The following is a 19229-nucleotide window of genomic DNA, read 5'->3' as shown; positions in this document are numbered from 1 at the left end:
CAGGTTGTATTCTGACTCTGCCAGGTTAAACCAGTGTTTCTCTATCATTGTCTTTATTTTAGTTTTCTAATTAAATTGCAGATTTAATCTCTCACTAGTTTGCTTTCAAACTAGTATATCAGCATCACTCAGGGCTGACAGTGTGCAGCCCATCACATTAAAAAAATATAAGATTGTTTTATAGACCTTACTTGTTCTCTTTCTGCCCCATGAGCACACAATTATCAATGGTTTCAGTAAACCTGAATTCAGATATTTTTCTTTGCAAACCTGGGATATTCTAACTTCCAAAGAGACTAAACAAGAATCACTCACTAAGGAAAACTTAAGATTCACTCTTTAGTCCTCACCTGACAGCAAAGAGTCATTTGTCACAGGAGCTTATTGTTTGCTTAGCACTCTGGCGTGCAAGAATACAAAAGCCTTGTGATAGTTATGCCATAGTTTCAGAAAAATGAATCACAGAATCCTAGAATATGCTCTCACCTTTTCCTGATATCTAACCTAAATCTCCCCTGACACAATTTCATGCCATTCCATCAGGTCCTATCACTGGTCACCACAAAAAAGAAACCAGTGCCTGCCCCTCCTGTTCTCCTCTAGAGGAAGCTGTAGACTGCAATAAGGGCTCCCCTAAGGCTCGTCCACCCAAAACCCTAACTCACTTTCTGTATCTACAGTGAAAGCACTCCCCCATCACCCACTAAAGGGTAATAGAATATGCTGAATTGGAAGGACCCATAAATATTGAGCCCAACTCCTGGCCCTGTACAGGACCACCCCAAGATTCACACCATGAGCCTGTTGTTCCAACTCTTTGAACTCTGTCAAGCTTGATGCTATGACCACTTCTCTGGGGAGCCTGTTTCCCTGCCCAAAAGGTGAGGAACCTTTTCCTGATATCTAACCTAAATCTCCCCTGACACAACTTCATGCCATTCCATCAAGTCCTATCACTGGTCACCACAAAAAAGAAACCAGTGCCTGCCCCTCCTGTTCTCCTCTAGAGGAAGCTGTAGACTGCAATAAGGGCTCCCCTAAGGCTCGTCCACCGAAAACCCTAACTCACTTTCTGTATCTACAGTGAAAGCACTCCCCCATCACCCACTAAAGGGTAATAGGGTACACTATTAGTGTACACAGTTACACTGAATCAAATTACCAAAGACTACTCTCTTTCTCCACTCCACTGAATTAAAGAAAAGCACGTTCATAGAAATGAGCAACATCCTCCTATTTACCATTGCAGCTGGCAGTTTGTTCCACTCCTGACCACTTCAGCAGGTTACTGAAAGGTTCCAGCAACAGTTCTCCATAAATAACTCCAGAGTCAGCACCAGTAACCATCAGCTCTGGATCCTACAACCCACTTTATTGCAGCAATCTGAGCTCTACCAAGAGAAACCAGAGCTGTGTTAGTGGGAGCACAAAGCTACTGCAGGCTTCTAAATTATGAGATGCTCAAATAAACTTTTGTCTGCTTCTACAGCATGGAAAAGAGAATGCCTGGCTAGTCCCTCAAAGAACAGGCCAAGAAGGAACTCAAGCCAAGGAGATAGTTGTTCACTGGGCACAAGATTGCCCATGTTCCCCTGCCATCTGAAAGAGTGCCTCATTCTGTGACATGCTGGAAAATCTTGCTCATGGAATTTATCAGCATTTTCTGGAATGAGTCTCAGGTGCTTGCAGCTCTCCTCACCCGTCCTACTGATGCCCTTAGATATCACCTAGCCTTCAGGAGAAGAAGACATTACACTGTCTACACAAACCCTTACCTCAGATATGGAAGAACAGATCTTTCTGCCTAACTTTTTTTTATTCCGTGCCTTGCTCTTTCACTACTGAAGGTGGAACAATGAAAAAGAGACTATGTTACCAAACACAACCAATTAATTAAAAGTCTGAATGGCTGCTTTGAATTCCCTTAATATTTTTCATATTTTGTGTAGTTGCAGAAGATATGAAATTTTAGGAGGTCCAATAACACTCTGAGCCAATTCCCTTGCAAGATGACTATGGAATGCAACACTTTAAGTATTCAGTCTCTTCTTATTAGCTCTCTGTCTCCAAACTAACTCTACACAGGCAAAAATTAATAAACTAACTGCAAAGAATCATTACTAATCTCATGGATTCTCAGATGCACTTTCAGTTTGTCCATTGGTAATAAATGCTATTACCTCAAGGTTAGTCAGCTCCTCTTAGCTGATTTCAAACAGATGACTGAGGCTGAATGCAAGCCTATCTTTCCTACTATTCTCAGTTCTCAGTGTTTTCAAGAGCTTTACAGTCTAGCAGTACAGCAGATGTTCATTTACTACCACAGCCTTTCTGATTGCTTTCTAGTGTCTTTTTCTGGTGGTGTGTATTTACAGTCCAAACATCCACAATTATTGTGATGAGATTATGTCTACAAACCACCAATTACTAGCTGACTAGAGACGTATCAACATACACTACTTGTGCATGTGAAGGTTGCAAGTTTGTGTTCCAGGATCACAAACAGGAAACATCAACATTTCTCCATTGAATATTTCATCGTTTTTCAGCTTTTTATTACTGAAAACAAATACCTTTCCTTTTGCCTGGGGTTAGAGACAGAGGGAATAAATTATATTGTATTGCTACAATAAATTTAATCTACAACTCACTAGAAAGCAGATTATAACCTATATCAAGACTTCTTGATTTCACCCACCTTAAGCCTTTGTTCACTCACATGCACACACAGAAAGATATATCCCTCTTTGCCATATCTTTTATTCAGATTTACAATTTCACAGTTTTTTTCCCCAATGCCTTACAGACAGTCAGTGTATACGAAGCCTGACTTTATAGCTGTTAATACTTGAGGTGCTATCATTAGGATAATCTAGGGAAAAACAGACCAAGACTATGAAATATTTTTGTGACAGACAGCAAAGCACAGATTGATAGTACAAGGCAGGAGCCCTAGAGAGGAAAGTTATCAAGGACTATTAAAGCATGGGACAGTTTCTGTTTACATAGGAAATACAGGTGGCTCTTTCAAAATGCCTGAACCTTATCTTTGCCCAGATGACAATGTCAAAGGGAAAGATACATTTCAGGACAGATCCAAGTGTATTTTTATTTCTACCTTCTATGAGTGAAGTCTCCATTTGTTTCAATTACTATTTTGGGGAACTGTTTTGCTTAGGTAACTTTTCAGATTTTAAAACTCTTTTTCTTCCTTCTCTTGTTTGTTTCTTAAATCTTAAACAATGTCTTACTGGAACAGGGAGTCTCTTTTCTGTATTGATAACTGGCACAATCCCCCCTGTTGCTGGCACAAGAAAACTTCAGAAACACCTAGACAAAGAGGACTGAGACACACAGCGCCTAGCACAATTTCCTCTGTTTGAGTCATCGGAAAAGACTCCAGCATTGGGATAGAAACATTAGGATAAATGTCCACATGTCTCCAAAGTGGGGGAAGAAAAGCAAATTCCTAGAGGGAAAAGACTAAGAAGGGTCCCCACTACATCTATTTGTTGCTTAAATCTTACAACTTTTCAGTGGTGTGAATATCACCTGAATTTCATGAGACAGAAAACCCAAATGCAATTCTACACAAGAGGCACCAACTTTGAAATAAATACTTTCATGAGTTACATGGAGATCAAAACTGTTTATTTCTGCACAGTTTGTTTGAGCAAACTTCAGAACAACACTGTTTACATTTTTCCCTTGCTGTTTCTCATGATGCAAAGTCACAGAATAACATAATGCTTTGGACTGGAAGGGAGCCTTAAAGTCATTTTTGTTTCCAAACCTCCTGCCATGGAAAGGAATCATTATAACTTTGAGAAACAGTGCTGTTCCCACTAAAAAGTAGTGCTGTCTATAAATCCATAGTAAAATTTACAAAACCACAAGATAGTCTAACCCATTCTGATTTTACTTGATGTCTATCACAATGAAACTGAAATAACTCATCAAAAAAAAAAAAAGCTCCTTTCAAATTAATAAGCCATGCCACCTAGTTCTGAAAATATTTTCAATTTGTCATCCAACGTGGGAGTTAAATAAACTTATCTTCTGCAGATGGTACACTTTCAGTAAATGTTACAGATGATCAAGAGGTTTTAGAACCACAAACTGAGTTGACTCAAATATATAAACACAACATGACATTCAGTGGAAGATGGTTTGCAAAGAGGTGCAATATCTATGTGAAGAAAAGGAAGTAAAGTAAAATTAAATTAACCATAAATTTGCAGATTTTACAGGTAAGGTGGAAAATAAAAAAAAGCAAACAACCTTTTTCACTATTTTGCTTTTTATGAAGATGTTTAGTTTGTTCTTTTCCCACAACAGGAATTAAACCTAATCAAATGCAGAGATAAATTTAGAGCTAACATTACTCCCCTGCCCAAATCATGTCACAGAGAACTTCCCACAGAGAACTGAGAAACTGCCAGCAGGTTCTCCTGCAGCTGCAGCTTCTGTGCACAGATTGCAGCAGAGCTTGTTGTCAGCTTCTTATCTAAATAGTTCTTTGAAACTCAGACATTTCAGAGGAAATTTTTCCTATATTTTTCATTCTTTAAAATTATGTCTTCATCTAAGCTTTTTAGTGAAAGCATTTTTGTTGAATCCCCCTTTTTTGACCTAGTGATAATTTCATTTAAAAAACAGTTTACGTAAAGAAATAAGAGATCTATGTTGGAAGAAGAAAAAAATGTATACTTTAGTTTAACAAATAATATAAAAAATATTGACCAATTTTGACAATGAAAATCCTGGATTTTATACCACTTACATCTGATTTTCATTTCCATTTGCTTGTGAAATTTTTTGCTGAAAGATTTCATGTCAGTAGTGACAACTGCCACAGTGAAAACATAACAATGGATGGCAGCTTGTGACTGGAACTACCAAGAGGAGAAAAAAGTGAAAATTTTTTCATTAGCAGCAACTGGAAACATAGCTTTCACAATCTCTTTTTTTTTTTTGTTTGAGAAATTATCCCCTAAACTATGAAAAATATTTTGGCCAAAATTTGTACTAGTCTTCCCTAAACATATTTTCTAGAAAGAGAAATTACATTTAATGGAATAACTCAAGTGTTAACAAATAAAATTCTTTTATATGCTTTAATTCTTGACAAATATGATCTTGAGTGCTTTGCTCAAAGCAATACAAGAAGCATTTAGCACCTTTGCAGGTCAGACTTGGGACTCTTTTGTCCCACTGATGACCAAACCCATTCTTTCTTTATTGTGCCCACAGTCTTTATTCTTCATTCACAGTAAGAGCTACTATATACTGTTTCAGTAGGAAAAAAACTATAAAACAATTCTCAGAAGGCAACATGAATCAGTAAAACTCTTAAAGAAGTATTTTGTTTAAAATTCCCTTTTTAAACACCAATTTGTCATCCTTCCTTACTTAAATGCTATTTATTTTGTAAATAGAACTGAATGAAAAATGTCATCAATTATGGTCTCCTTAAATACTGTATGGTATTTAGCTTTATTTGGACTAACAAAAAAAATTCCAACTCACACCAGAATCTTGACATTCTAATTAGCTGGCAATATCAACATTTCTTATTCCAACCAATTCTTTCATTACTGGACCCAGTGTTAAAACATCATCGACAGAAAAAAAAAAAAAACAAAAAAACAAACAACTTTTTTATTGCTTACTTCATTGAAATATAAATAAATTTGATCAAGAAACAGTGTTTTAAGGCTGTGAGAAATTTAACACAGTAGGATGTTAGTTTATCTTGTTCTTTACCAAAGGAAAGAAGATATTCTATATATAAATAAAATCATAGAATCAGTAAGGTTGGAAGAGACCTTCAGGATCATCCCGTCCAACTGTCAACCCAGCACTACCACTGTAGCCTCGAAGCCACTAAACCACATCACCCAGATCCAGACATCTTTTGAATTTTTAAATTGCTCATTGCCAAGAAATTTTGTATTTCTCTTTTGATATTTTAGGCAATGAAACTGTCAACAAAAGGTTGTGCTGTGGATAAGTATAATCACTGAACAGAACATGGTTAGGATGGGGCTTCTGGAGAACACTTAAATAAAACTAAAAGCTTCAAATTTACAATTATTCTGTTTGTTTATACATATGTGCCACAGTCTTTCTAATGTGACCTTTATTTTCAGAGTACCAGCAGCTGAGGAGAATTGTGTTATGGAGCACACAAAGGGGATTCAGGCCAAGTGTTCACTAATTATTCAGGAAAATAATTTGCACTGAGCATCCAGGACTCAGGCAGCACCATTTCTAAGGCTTGTTCTTATCTATCCAAGTAACATACCCCTTAATTCCAAGGATAACCTTAAAATCCATCATGATTTTGCTGAAGGAGATGCCTAAAGGCCAGCTGAGGTTTCAAGGACAACTGAGGACTTTCCATATACAAGGAGAACTAGCAATAGGAGTCTGAACGACTGAATAAACCATCCCTTAGGCATTTTGCTCTATCTAGGTTGCATTTAGAGGTCCCAATGAAGGGGAAAGTTAGTATAGGAAAATTAAGATAAATATTCTCATCTACAAAATCCACAGCTTGGATGAGCTGACAACTCTTGAGGTAAATCACAACCATTTATCTAGTCACATAATTGGTATTAAATGCCATCTCCTTTTGGAGGTTGCTGGTCCCACACTGACCAGTCAAGAAGCACTTCTCTCTGTCTCTGGGTGGGTTCATCCAAGAGCTACCATCCAATACTTTGTTTTCACTGTAGCAGCTATCGCTAGTGATATGAAATCTTTCAGCAACAGATTCCACAAACAAATGGAAATGAAAAGTAGATGCAAATGGTAAAAAAAGTCCTGGATATGACTCCCTTGTCTTTCCTAAAACTGATCATTTAAAATCCCTCTTTACAATGCATCATCACCAACAGATTAAATATGGGGGGTTTTAGATGGTCAATTTATACACATTAAATGTGTGGGTTTTAAAGCCAAGTCAGACTCACAGAAAGGGCTGTAAAGCTGGAACAAACTGCCTAGGGAAGTGGCCAAGTCAGCAGGCATGCAGGTATTCAGAAGTGTGGATGTGGCACTTGGGGACATGGCTTAGCAGTGGACTTGGCAGCACCAGACCTACAGTTGGATTCAGTGATCTTAAAGGTCTTTTCCAATCTAAACAATTTAATTTTTCTATGATTTAGGCAAGCCTCTTGCACACAATTATCCAGAAAATCTCACCTAATCAGGGATGGTTTTATTATACACATCTAGTGATACGATGACTTCGATAAAGAAAATTTTTCTTATGTGTATCTTGAACTGTAAACTCTGGCAAGTTTCCTAGTAATTCACAGCAAATCAGAAAATCTAGTATAAGACAACTGCTCTTCTTCTATCATTTAATAAGCAAGGAAAACAGACATGAATCTCTGCATTGTCTACTTTAGGAAAATTCTGGGGATTTGACAACACCATGAATACATCACAATCTTATTTGTTACACAATCTGCGATCAAGTTCATACTCAAATTTGCTACAAAGACGGAGTGTAAAGGGAGGAGGCAACAGCTTTTCTGAAGAGTTATTTTTTTCATGAAAAATTATGAAAATAGTTCCAAAATATCAGTTAGTTACTTTGGACTAATGCATGCTGTGACACATTCATGTGCTGAATAAGCTACGTATTTTCCTACTTTTCTTTATTTTCCCTGTTACTTTTAATATTAGATGGAAGAAAGGAGAACTTTCACTTGATTTTCAAGAATCTTAAAGAAGAAATACTTACTTTATAGCTAAACTTATCCAGACAAAAAGTAACAAAAGACAACACACTTGAAATGGAGCTAGCTACTGAGTGTAAAGTGAATAAAAAAGTGAGATATGAAGATAGTTTCTTGTACATAATCATTTACGCACATTCAGTTCAGCATTTCTGTAGTTTGGGGTCACAGCAGTCTTGCTCAGAGATACCAGCCTTTTAACCTCCTCAACAAAATGCATCAGTAGACTCAGGATGTTTGTTATAGACCACTATTGTTTTAAGGAGAGCCTCTCTCCAAAACTACATATGAGTGTAGAGCTAAATAAAAAAGTATTTTATCAAACATTTTGAAATATTTATGAAGTTATAACCCATTTGCCCTCTGTCTGCTAATTCAGTTCTGACTAACAGCTCACTCCAGGACTTATTTCCTACCTCTTAGTGGTATTGAATCAGTGTCTTTCTTACCTGTGTCAACCTCCTTTTTCCTACTTTTGTCTTGCACACAGCATAGGGTAAGAAAACCGTGACATGCCCTGTGGCTGTTTACAAAACAGAAAATTAACACAACCAAAAAAGATAATCTGGACATTTAGAGTGATTTCTGCTAGGATTTCACATGGATAAAAGTTTGCTCATATATTCCTTTCGACACAGCAGCTGGCTGTCACCATGAGCACCAGCTGTTCCCCAATTTGAACTGAAGAATAGACCTTTCCCACCAGCCTTCCTTCTACAGCAAGTAGCAGTGAGAAAGCATTTTTGCTTCCCCATCTTCAGGAGGGTAGGGGATGGGAAAGATGCACAGCACAGTGCACAAGCTGCCAGTACTAGGAAAAGATGCAGGGCTGAAGTGGTCACCAGGTTTCAGAAACAAGCCTAAAGTACTGGACTCCACATCAAATTTTACCAAACCTGACAGACACAGAACAGAGAAAATACTAGAGGAAATCAGAACAACTAGACTCCTGAGCTAGTAGATGGGGACAGGGAGAAGACTAGCCCCCGCTGTTACCCAAGAGAAAGCAGTTAGTGATCTGCTGAGCCACTTAGATGCTCACAAGCCTGTGAGACCAGATGGGCCATCCCAGGGTGATGAGGGAACTGACAGAGGGTCTCACCAAGCCTCTCTGCATCATTTACCATTAGTCCTGGCTCACTGGGGAGGTCCCAGATGACTGGAAGCTGGCCAATGTGACACCCATCCACAAGAAGGGCAGGAAGGTCCAGGAAACTACAGACCTGTCAGGCTGACCTTGGTGCCCAGCAAAGTTATGGCACAGATCATCTTGAGTGCCATCACACAGCACCTACAGGATGCCCAGGGGATCAGTCAGCATGGATTTTGGAGGGGCAGGTCCTGCCTGACCAACCTGATCTCCTTTTATAACCAGGTGACCCACCTGGTGGATGAGGGGAAGGCTGTGGATGTTCTCTACCTGACCTTCAGCAACGCCTTTGACACCATCTCTCCACAGGACTTCCACTCCTGGAAAAAGGTGGCAGCCCATGGCTTGGACAGGAGCACTCTTTGCTGAGTTAGGAACTGGCTGGATGGCGGGGCCCAGAGAGTGGAGCTGAATTGTCACATCCACTTGGTGGACAGTCACCAGTGGAGCTCCCCAGGGATGAGTCTACCATTAGCAAATTTGCAGATGACACCAAGTTGAGTGTATTATCTGCTGGAGGGTAGGAAGCCTCTGCAGAGGAAGCTGGACAAGCCCCATGTACTCGGCACTGGTGAGAACACACCTAGAGCTCTGTGTCCAGTTCTGGGCCCCCCAATTCAGGAATGATGTTGAGATGCTGGAGCACGTCCAGAGAAGGACAAGGCTGGTGAAGGGCTTAGAACACAAGTCCTATGAGGAGTGTCTGAGGGAGCTGGGGGTATTTAACCTGGAGAAGAGGAGGCTCAGGGGTGACCTTTATCACTCTCCTCAACTGCCTGAGAAGAGGGCGTAGCTGGGTGAGGTCAATCTCTTCTTCCACATAATCAGTGACAGGACAAGCAGCCACAGCCTTCCCACTAGCCTTCTGCGCCAGGAGAAGTTTAGGCTGGACTTTAAGAATTTCTTCACAGGAAGAGTGACTGGAGATTGGAATGGGCTGCTCAGGGAGGTGGCGGAATCACTGTCCCTGGAGGTGTTTAAGAAAAGACTGGATGCAGCACTCAGTGCCATGATCTGGTTGACACAGTGGTGCTAGGTCATAGTATGGACTGGATGATCTCAAAGGTCTTTTACAACTTGCTTAATTCTGTGATTCTGTGATCTTAATGTTCTGTGATTCTGTGATCTTAATGTACTGCTGACAGGCCATACTAAGACTTCCTTCTTGGAATAAATCCTCTCCCAAAAGCAGCAAACCCCCAAGTTCTGATTGTGACAGGGCAAAAATATTCAGACTGGTACTTTGCATTTATCTGGGAGTGCCAGTGTCTTGCACTTAATGTCACATTCTTAGGTGTTCTCTTACTTATACTTCACACATAGGTAACTGGGCCTACACAAAATCTTACATGACGAGCAGTAAGAACCAGATCCTAATTCTACAGAAATTTCTATTTCTGTAGAATTTCTGGAAGGAAGCATGACTGACCACTGAATAAGAATTAGCCAGCAGAAATGAAAAGCTTATTTATTACTTTAAAGGTAAAGGAACACAGTGCTTTGATTCTTTGATTCTTTGATTCTTTGATTCTGTGATTCTGTGATTCTGTGATTCTGTGATTCTGTGATGCAAACAGAAGGAATGGACTTTAAAAAATGATTCCTACATCAGTAAAAGTGTTGTAAGGGCTCACACTATGTCTTCTTTATTTTAATCCAGTTGTGCTCTCTTACCACCTCACAGCTGATAAAAGCCCATTCTCTGAGAAGATGCTGTTGTCAGTGTTGATGGTTGCAAAATATTCCAGAGCAATTTTCTTTTCAAAAGCATGATATCAAGTGACTTTCACTTCTGTGCATGAAATATTCAAAATTTTATAGAAATACTGTGGTGATGAGGTAGTCTTTTTCACTTTTTTTTCCCCACTGAGGCTTTAACAGTGTTTTTCTTTGTACTGAAGGAAGTTCAAAGCTTTTGCTTTCTAGTAACACAAAAATTAGGGCTCCAATAAATTGACAAGCAGATAAAAATTCCTTCTGAATTTTAAAAGAATCTTAATTCCAATGTAAGAATGCAAAATACTTTTAACAAAGAACATGACTCAGAATTTTCCACCTCTGTTTTTGAGTCTGTAACTTGGGCTTTCACATCCACATGGAGCTCCTAAAAATGCTACCCATACGTAAAATGAAAATACATTCTAATTACTTAGTTGTCCTGAGAAAAGTAACACACATTTGTGTTTGGACAGGCAGGGCAGCCACAGGAGCCCACAGGTTTTCATGTGTGACCAAGAGTGTGTCCACAAGATAGGAAATGAAAAGGAGTCTGACTTGTAAGGACCTACTGATATTGGCTCAAAAGCTTTAAAGGCTAAGGGTGCAGATGATCAAAAGGGACCTCAGGGCCATGGGGACAGCTGGTCAATGGGTCTGAAACTGTATTCTCTTCTACCCGGCCAGTTTCAGGACTTGATGGGACAAGAAACAGGAAAACAGACAGATGAACACTTGACTTTGAAGCTGGTGTTACCAGCAGAATTCTGAGGATTTTATCACAGGTCAGTTCACATGACACCAAGTCTGCTGACAATAAATGGGGTCCACCTCTTTCAAAGGAGAAATCTGAGTTCAGGATTTACCAGGGCTCACTGAGAGAGCTTTAAACTAGATTTGAAGGTGGATGTGGACATAGCCAGGCTTGACAGAAATAAGGTGTCAGAAGGTGAGAACTACAGCAACCAGTCAAGTAGCAAAAGGAGGCTTAAGAGGGAATATCTCAAGCAAGCACAAGCAGCCAAATAGTAACTGCTGGACAGGACTATGGGTGGTCCCTTTGTACTCTCACTGGGACATTGACACAGTCAAATACTTCTATAAAGTGCCTGCACACCAGTGAATGCAGTGTGGGGAAAAAACAGGAGGAAGTTGATATCTGTGTGCTTTGATGCTACTGCAGTTATGGAGACATGGTGGGATACCTCACATGACTGGAATGCTGTAATGAAGGGCCACACATTGCTTAGGAAAGACAGACCAAGAAGATGCATTGGTGGAGCTTCCCTCTTTGTGAGGAAACACTTGGAACGTTTTGAGCTCTATCTGGGGTGGATGATGAGAGAATCAAGAGGTTAAGGGTCAGGATAAAAGGGCAGACTAGAGTGACATTGCTGTAGGTGTTTGCTACAGGCCACCTGATCAGGAAAAAGTGGATGAGAACTTCTACAGGCAGCTTGAAGCATCCTCTAGGTCACAGGTTCTTGTGGGGGACTTTAACTCCCCTGACATCTGCTGGAGCAGCAACACAACAAAGCACAAACAGTCCAGGAGGTTCCTGAAAAACATTGATGACAATGTTCTGACACAGGCAGCAGAGGATCCCACAAGGAATGGTGTACTCCTCAGGGAATGATTTGCTGCTCAACTTCATAACAACAATCAGGGGAGGCTTTTTTGGAAGTGTGAAGGTTGGGGGCGGCCTTAGCTGTAGTGACAATGAGACTGCGGAGTTCAGTGTTGGGCAAAGAGGAAGCAGGACAAGCCATTGCGGACTTCAGGAGAGCTAATGTTAGCCTCTCTAGGGATCTTCTTGGAAGTATTCCACAGGAAGAGGCCATGCAAGGAAGAGAGGTCCAAGAGAGATGGCTGACATTCAAGGGTTATTTTCTCCACACTGAAGAAGGATGCATCTTGACTTAAGCAAGGCATTAGACATGGTCTCACCCAACATCCTTGTAGGGAAACTCAGGACATTTGGATCGGACAAGTGGAAAGTGAGAGGAATGGAAACCTTGATGAATAGCAGGTCCCATACTGGGCCCAGTGTTGTTTAACTTACTCACCAATGACTTGGATGAATGGGTAGATGCCTCCTCAGCAAGTTCACTGATGAAACAAAGTTCAGAGGAATGGTCAATACACCAGAGGGATGTGCAGCCCTTCAGAATGACCTTGACAAGATGGAGGGATGGGAAGAGAAGAAACATCTGAAATTCACCAGAGGCAAGTTCAGGGTCCTGCACCTGGGGAGGAGCAACCCCAGGCACCAGCACAGGCTGGGGGTGACCTGCTGGGAAGCAGCTCTGTGGAGAAGGACCTGGGGGTCCTGGTGGGCAACAAGCTGTCCATGAGCCAGCAGTGTGTCCTGGGGGCCAAGAAGGCCAATGGGACCCTGGGGTGCATTAGGGAGAGCATTGCCAGCAGGTCAAGGGAGGTGATCCTGTCCCTCTGCTCAGCCTCCAGAGGCACTGGAGTGCTGTCTCCAGTTCTGGGCTCCCCAGGACAAGAGAGACATGGAGTTTCTGCAGCAGGTCCAATGGAGGGCAACAAAGATGATGAGGGAGCTGAAGCATCTCTTCTATTAGGAAACGTTGAGGGAGCTGGGCCTGTTCATCTTCAAGAAGAGAAAACCAAGAGGGGACCTCAGAAATATCTGTCAGTATCTAAAGGAAAGGTGTCAGAGTATGGAGCCAGGCTCTTCTCAATGGTGCCCAGCAACAGGACAAGGGATTGCAGGCAGAAACTGATGCACAGGAAGCTTCACTTGAATTTGAGGAAAAACTTTACTGTGCGGCTGAGCACTGGAACAGGTTGATCAGAGATGTGGAGTCTCCCTCACTGGACATATTTAAGAAACAACCAGACACAATCCTGTGCCATGTGCTCTTGTATGACCTGGCTTGAGCAGGGAGGTTGGACCAGATGACCCACTGTACTTCCTTCCAACCTGACCCATTCCATGCTTCCATTAGGAAAGAAAACAATTCTAGTCCTTATGGTTATCATGAAGTAATTGGAAAAGGAAACTATACTACACCCTACAGACATTAAAATACTATTAAAATCTTGGCATTTCTAAACTTTTTCCCCTTCCTTGATATCTCACTGGCTTAAAACCAGCTTCAAAACATTCTGGCAATTTGAACCATGTCTGAAGCTTTGAAATGTGACAAAGTTGGGAAAAAGTAGTAGGGCTGGAGTCCCATCAGTTCTCTACCACATTACACAGAAAACAGTTTCTTTTATTATCCATATTCTCTGATGCACAGTTGTATCCATTAGCTTTTCATCAGCAGCATAATCTTCATTCCTTTTTCTATTGTCGGCCTCCTTACAGCTTTTGCTAACAGGGCTGCCATGTCTTTAGAGATGACAAGTGCGATTCCATCCACATTCTCTCTCTAAACTTCTGTCTGCAGCCCTCTCTCAGCAGTTAACCTACTGCTTTCCAGCTGGTGGGCAATTGTGTTCTGGTATTTTCTTTATGTATAACCCACTGCTCTGAGACAACCACCTTCCATGCATTCCATCCTTCCTCTCCCAGGTCATGTTACATACACAAAGACTCTGAGGATACTAGTTTCTGTGTAGGAGTGAAAATAAGATAAAAAATGCATTAGATAAAACATACAAGCATGTCTTATACAGGTGGGCTGTGTGATGGCTATTTATCAATCTGGTGGAAGTGCGCCAACGCAAACACAAAAAGTCATCCCTATTTCACCTCGCAGCATGGTGGTTATCCCTTCCCATAATGCCAGCTATCAGATACAGGAACTGAGTCCTGGGAAAAGCACCTATTCCTTCATCTCAAGGAAGAGAAGACCTGCCTACTGTCACCAGTTATATCCACCCACATTTTGTGGCTGCAGAATTGACTGGAGCAGTATGCTCCCTGCAACATTTTCCTGTGCAGAAAGGATGCACCTGGGGACATCTATATCTATGAGGAAACCCATCACAGGCATTCAGATCACTCTGTTCTGTTTTCCCCAGTGAGAAAAATGGCTTAAAGTAAGGGGATGCTATCACAGAACAATGATACTAAGAATAGTATGTGGTGGAATAAATGTGTTCAGGATATGAGCAATGTTTAGCAAAAGCTGAAGGAGACTATTTCACCATGGAATGGAAACTTGGCTCCTTGCAACAGCTTTGTAGCATGGACTGAAAAATCAGAGCATTCAACTGCATGAAAGTACACTTAAGGATAAATACAAGCATATTCTTGGTTAAAAAAAAAAACCAAGATAGACTAAAGACACAAGATATTGGAACAATTCCAACCTAAAGAGAGGTAGAACAAAGGAAGCAAAATGGGGCTCAATTTAGAGACTCTTCCGTGCTCTTAACTTTTCTTGCTAATTCCATTCTGTGAAGGAGAGGAAATGCTACTATGTTTGTTTGACCATTTTCCACTGGCTAAAATAGCTTTGGAGCACAGAATAATATGCAAAGCTGTTTTCAAGGAAAATAGTCTCACTTTCCATTCCAATGTACAAGATGTTAAGCAGATTTGTCTGCAATCAGGTATCTCTGGCTTGGAGGAAATTTGAAGCTCAAATTCTACTTTTGACTTGAACAAAAGTAAACTCTTGGAAATTCTGTGTGATCTGAAGGTGTTAGAGTAAAAAATGCAACAAGAAAACCAGCACTTGTATTTCCAAAGAGCCCCAAGAGCTTAAGAGCTATCATTTCAGTCTGAACATTTTCTAGGATGACAGCAAAAGAGAGAAACCAGACAATAGCAACTGGATTCCCTGGAGTCCCATGTGTTGCTATGTTTCCTTCATGGGTCCTTTTGAATCTGGTCAGACAACAGAATAGGAAATGGAGACTGGGCAGTCCTGTGGATCAGGGTACAGGGCACAGACCTTGCAAGTTCAGGAAATGTGCTCTGACCTGGAGGCAACACAGGGAGACAAAAAGCAGTCATTTCCCAGCCACATTCAGCTCTCTCAATAAGTTTCTTAATGGGTCTTACCAGGAACTTGGTTACAGAGAAACTTAATCTCCAGCAGCTTCCTGCTTTTTAAAACCTCTCCATAAATTCTGTATTTGTTCTGTAGCTTGCAGCAATATTTCCTTTGCTTTTTAAACATTACAGTGGAGACAGTTTTGAGATGATTCTCTACCATGCTTTGTATTTTTCTACAGGGCCTTTAGTTTCTGTTCAGCTTTCTAGGTAGTGGAGAAAGGTAAAGGAAATGCAATAGTTAAAGACAATGCAAAAGAAATGTAATTTTGTTGAAAATTGTTTATTGTCTGAATGGTTAACCCTAATTAAATCTTTTTGGTTTAGTATAGGTCACCTGCAAAACCTTTTTGAAAAGATTTGCTCTTTCTAAAAAAGTGTTTGGCTCATAAAATTTTATTTGTCCAGTCCCACATGAAAATCACTTTCAAATAAATGCATTAATAAAGAAAAAAAATCACCTAGTTCCATGACTAGTATGATTTTTACTGAGAATTGTCAACACAGCTACAGAGTTATGTCAGGTCAGTGCTTTCAAAAGACAGGTCTTCAAAATCATCTATCTCTGGGGAAAGACATAGGCTAAATAGCAATTTGACTTTACCAGCTCAAGAGTGAAGCAATGAAGCAAAAAAGCATCGAACTCAACTGTTTGTGGATGGGAGAACAAGAAAAAAAATTTTGGTAACAATGTTCAGGATTTAAGTACAATGGGTTTTGAAAGATCTAATCCTACTATCCCTTAACTGCAGTAAATTAAACTCCAAATCTAATAGAGCTCAGAAAAGACTTTGGATGGCAGCAATTCCACACACAGTTTGAAGTTTAGAAGGTGCTCACAGTGCCCAGTCAAGGGCCACACATCACTGTCCAGCAAGTAGCACCCAACAGCCTGCACTACATAGCTACAGCTCCATAGCTTTTGGTCCAAGTAACTGCATCCTCTTTACACTAAGTCTGGCAATTTCTACTTCAGCCTATCTGGCCTCACAACATGGGAGAATATCAGCCTATTTCCTCTGCCAATGAAAAACATTCACTGTGGTGATGATTTTTCAACAGAAAAGGGTGCAGTACTAATATAACATTTGTGTCTTATGGTGTTACAGGAATCTATCAGAGTCCATTCCTCTGGCAGGTAGCACTGATATGGAACAGCAGTGTGGAAATAAACACACTTCCCTGTCTCCAGCTTAATCAACATTGCTGGGTGAGGAAACAAATACCTCTTTATCACAGGCTGAGCTAGACTCTCTTCTGCTTCTTCATTTCTTCATACAGAAGAAAAATAGAGGAAAAAACCCCCACAATTATAAATCTCCTGAAAAGAAGTATCTTTACCTCTTAACTTTCCTTCTCTACTCTCTAAAGTGTCCTAAATAGCTGCAGTAATCACTGAATTACATTCACTTCATCTCAGACAACTACTGCAGGGAAACAGCCAATGTGGCTGAGACACAGCAATAGAATCAAGTTACACCCCTGTGGGAAAAGAGCAGTTTCAAGAGGAGCCAGTGGCACAAGGTTTCTCTTGGTAAGCACCCTTACCCAGAGTCCAGTTTGCAAAAAGACTGGGTTTGGCAGTGCCAGGGACAGCCCTGTTCCCAGAGGGCTGCTCTCAGTCCCTGATTGCTTTTTGAAGCCACCCAGCTGCGCAGGCCAGCACCAAAGCCTCCCTCCCAGGCTGCAAAGTCTCCAAATGAACACATGAGCCAACTCAGTTTCTTGGTAGCTCTGTTGGCTGGTCCTACCATGCTAGTGATTCAGTCAAATTTTCAGACACCTCTACTCCCTTAGAAGGTGCGGGCACATTTGCTGTCTTTTTCTTTTTTTTCTTTCCCACTGAATTTGAGGCAGACAAGTGATTATAACTTGCAGAAGGCTTATCCACTAGCTAGATTTTTCAGCTGATGCTTATAGACTGTGAATATTAGATCATTCCAGTCTGCAAGCAGTGCACAGGAGTGGTCCCTTCTGTTTGAGTTTGGAGGCCATTACCACATGAGCTGCACCAGCTCTGTGTTTTCTGAAGACCAGCTGCCTACTTAGCTGCCAGCTTTGAGATAGCTGGTTTTCCATGAATGGGAATCCCAGGTATAGGCCACCATCTGTGGTAACAAGATACACATAGTCTGCATATTTGCATCCTAGCAGGGTTTTTCATAATTAAACAAGATAAAGGTTGACTTTCTTAGTATCACACACAACAACATAAACATTTTCAAAAACAAACCTCTCAAAAGTACCTCTATAAAAGATGTGTGCTAACAAACCAGAAAATGTTAGCACACATTTTTATAGAGGTACTTCTGATAACATAAAAAGGGAAAAATTTCTGATAAAATCCTCCTTTACTCCTTAAGCAACCAAACATAATGGGTATCTGTAAGGGAAAGTTTGAAGATCCAAAATTATTCTGAATTAAGACCTTGCAGAGTTGCTGGGAAAAAGGACTTGAAAATCTGGTCCCTTAATTGCAAATATTTTTTGCAGCAGAAACATCTAATGACACATCAAACTGCTTTTGCATGTGAAGTCCCACTGGTATAAACCACATCATGTAGCAATGAATACCCAGCACTGATTTAGATATTCTGACTTTAAGTCATCCTCTCCCTAAGCTCAGAAATGTACTTGGGAGAACTCCAGCCACTCCTCCACGGCAAGAACCATGCATCAAATAGATCATGAGTTGTGAGGGACCAGGCCCAAGATGAAGGAGATGTGCTTGTTCTTTCTGCAGTCATCATTTTCTGAGTGAATTCTGCCACACTTCCCAAGGTCTGCCTCTGCAGGCAACTTCTGAAAAGCCCCAAGAGTCCACACAGTGCAATGGAAACAACAGAGCCAGAACATTTCTTTCTGGCTGTGTGATCATGAGAACAAGATGGAATTGTTGCTGTCAATCATTTCTATCTTGGATAAGGGAGACTCTGTTAGAACTAAACTGAGTCAATCTCCTCCACCTTTCCTCTCTTGAGGAACTGCTTCCTAATATGCTCACTGGCCATCCTAAAACAATGGGCATTCCCATAATTTTTTCACTTTTTTATTTTTGGATAAGTTATAATATCTGCCCACAGCATTGAATCACAGCTTAATATTTTTTGTAGTGTATACCTCTATTAGGTATTTCAAAAACTCAAAACGAGAGTCCCATTGACTTCAAAAGTTTGAGGAAAGAAGAAAAAAGAGTAAGTTAAAAAATATAAATGCAGATATTGGAAATCTGACCCTCATTAATACCTGAAGTCCATGACAAACCTGGCAGAGTCATATGCTCTGCACTTCTCAGGCTAATGAGTTACAACAACATAACAGCAACTGTTTTAGAAGTCATCTTTTACAAATCTCTGATGAGATTTAGAGCAGAGTAATTTTGTGAGTTGTGACATGGCACTTATAATCAAATCTCTAAGACAGGTGTGAGAATTTCACAAAAATCCCTCCATCCTGAATGGAAGTACTACCTATAGCTTAAAAGTCTTATAGCACCATCGACAAATGCGTTTTAACCTTTACACATATAGCAGCAGTCATAAATGTTTTGAATGTACATAGGGTAGTCACATCCAAAGATATGTTCTCTAATCACTTGGTCAATGTTTCTGAACAAGGCTTTGAGTTCTGTCTC

Source organism: Molothrus ater, chromosome Z (genome assembly GCF_012460135.2).
Source record: "Molothrus ater isolate BHLD 08-10-18 breed brown headed cowbird chromosome Z, BPBGC_Mater_1.1, whole genome shotgun sequence".
Classification (NCBI taxonomy): domain Eukaryota; kingdom Metazoa; phylum Chordata; class Aves; order Passeriformes; family Icteridae; genus Molothrus; species Molothrus ater.
This window is presented reverse-complemented; position numbering follows the sequence as displayed.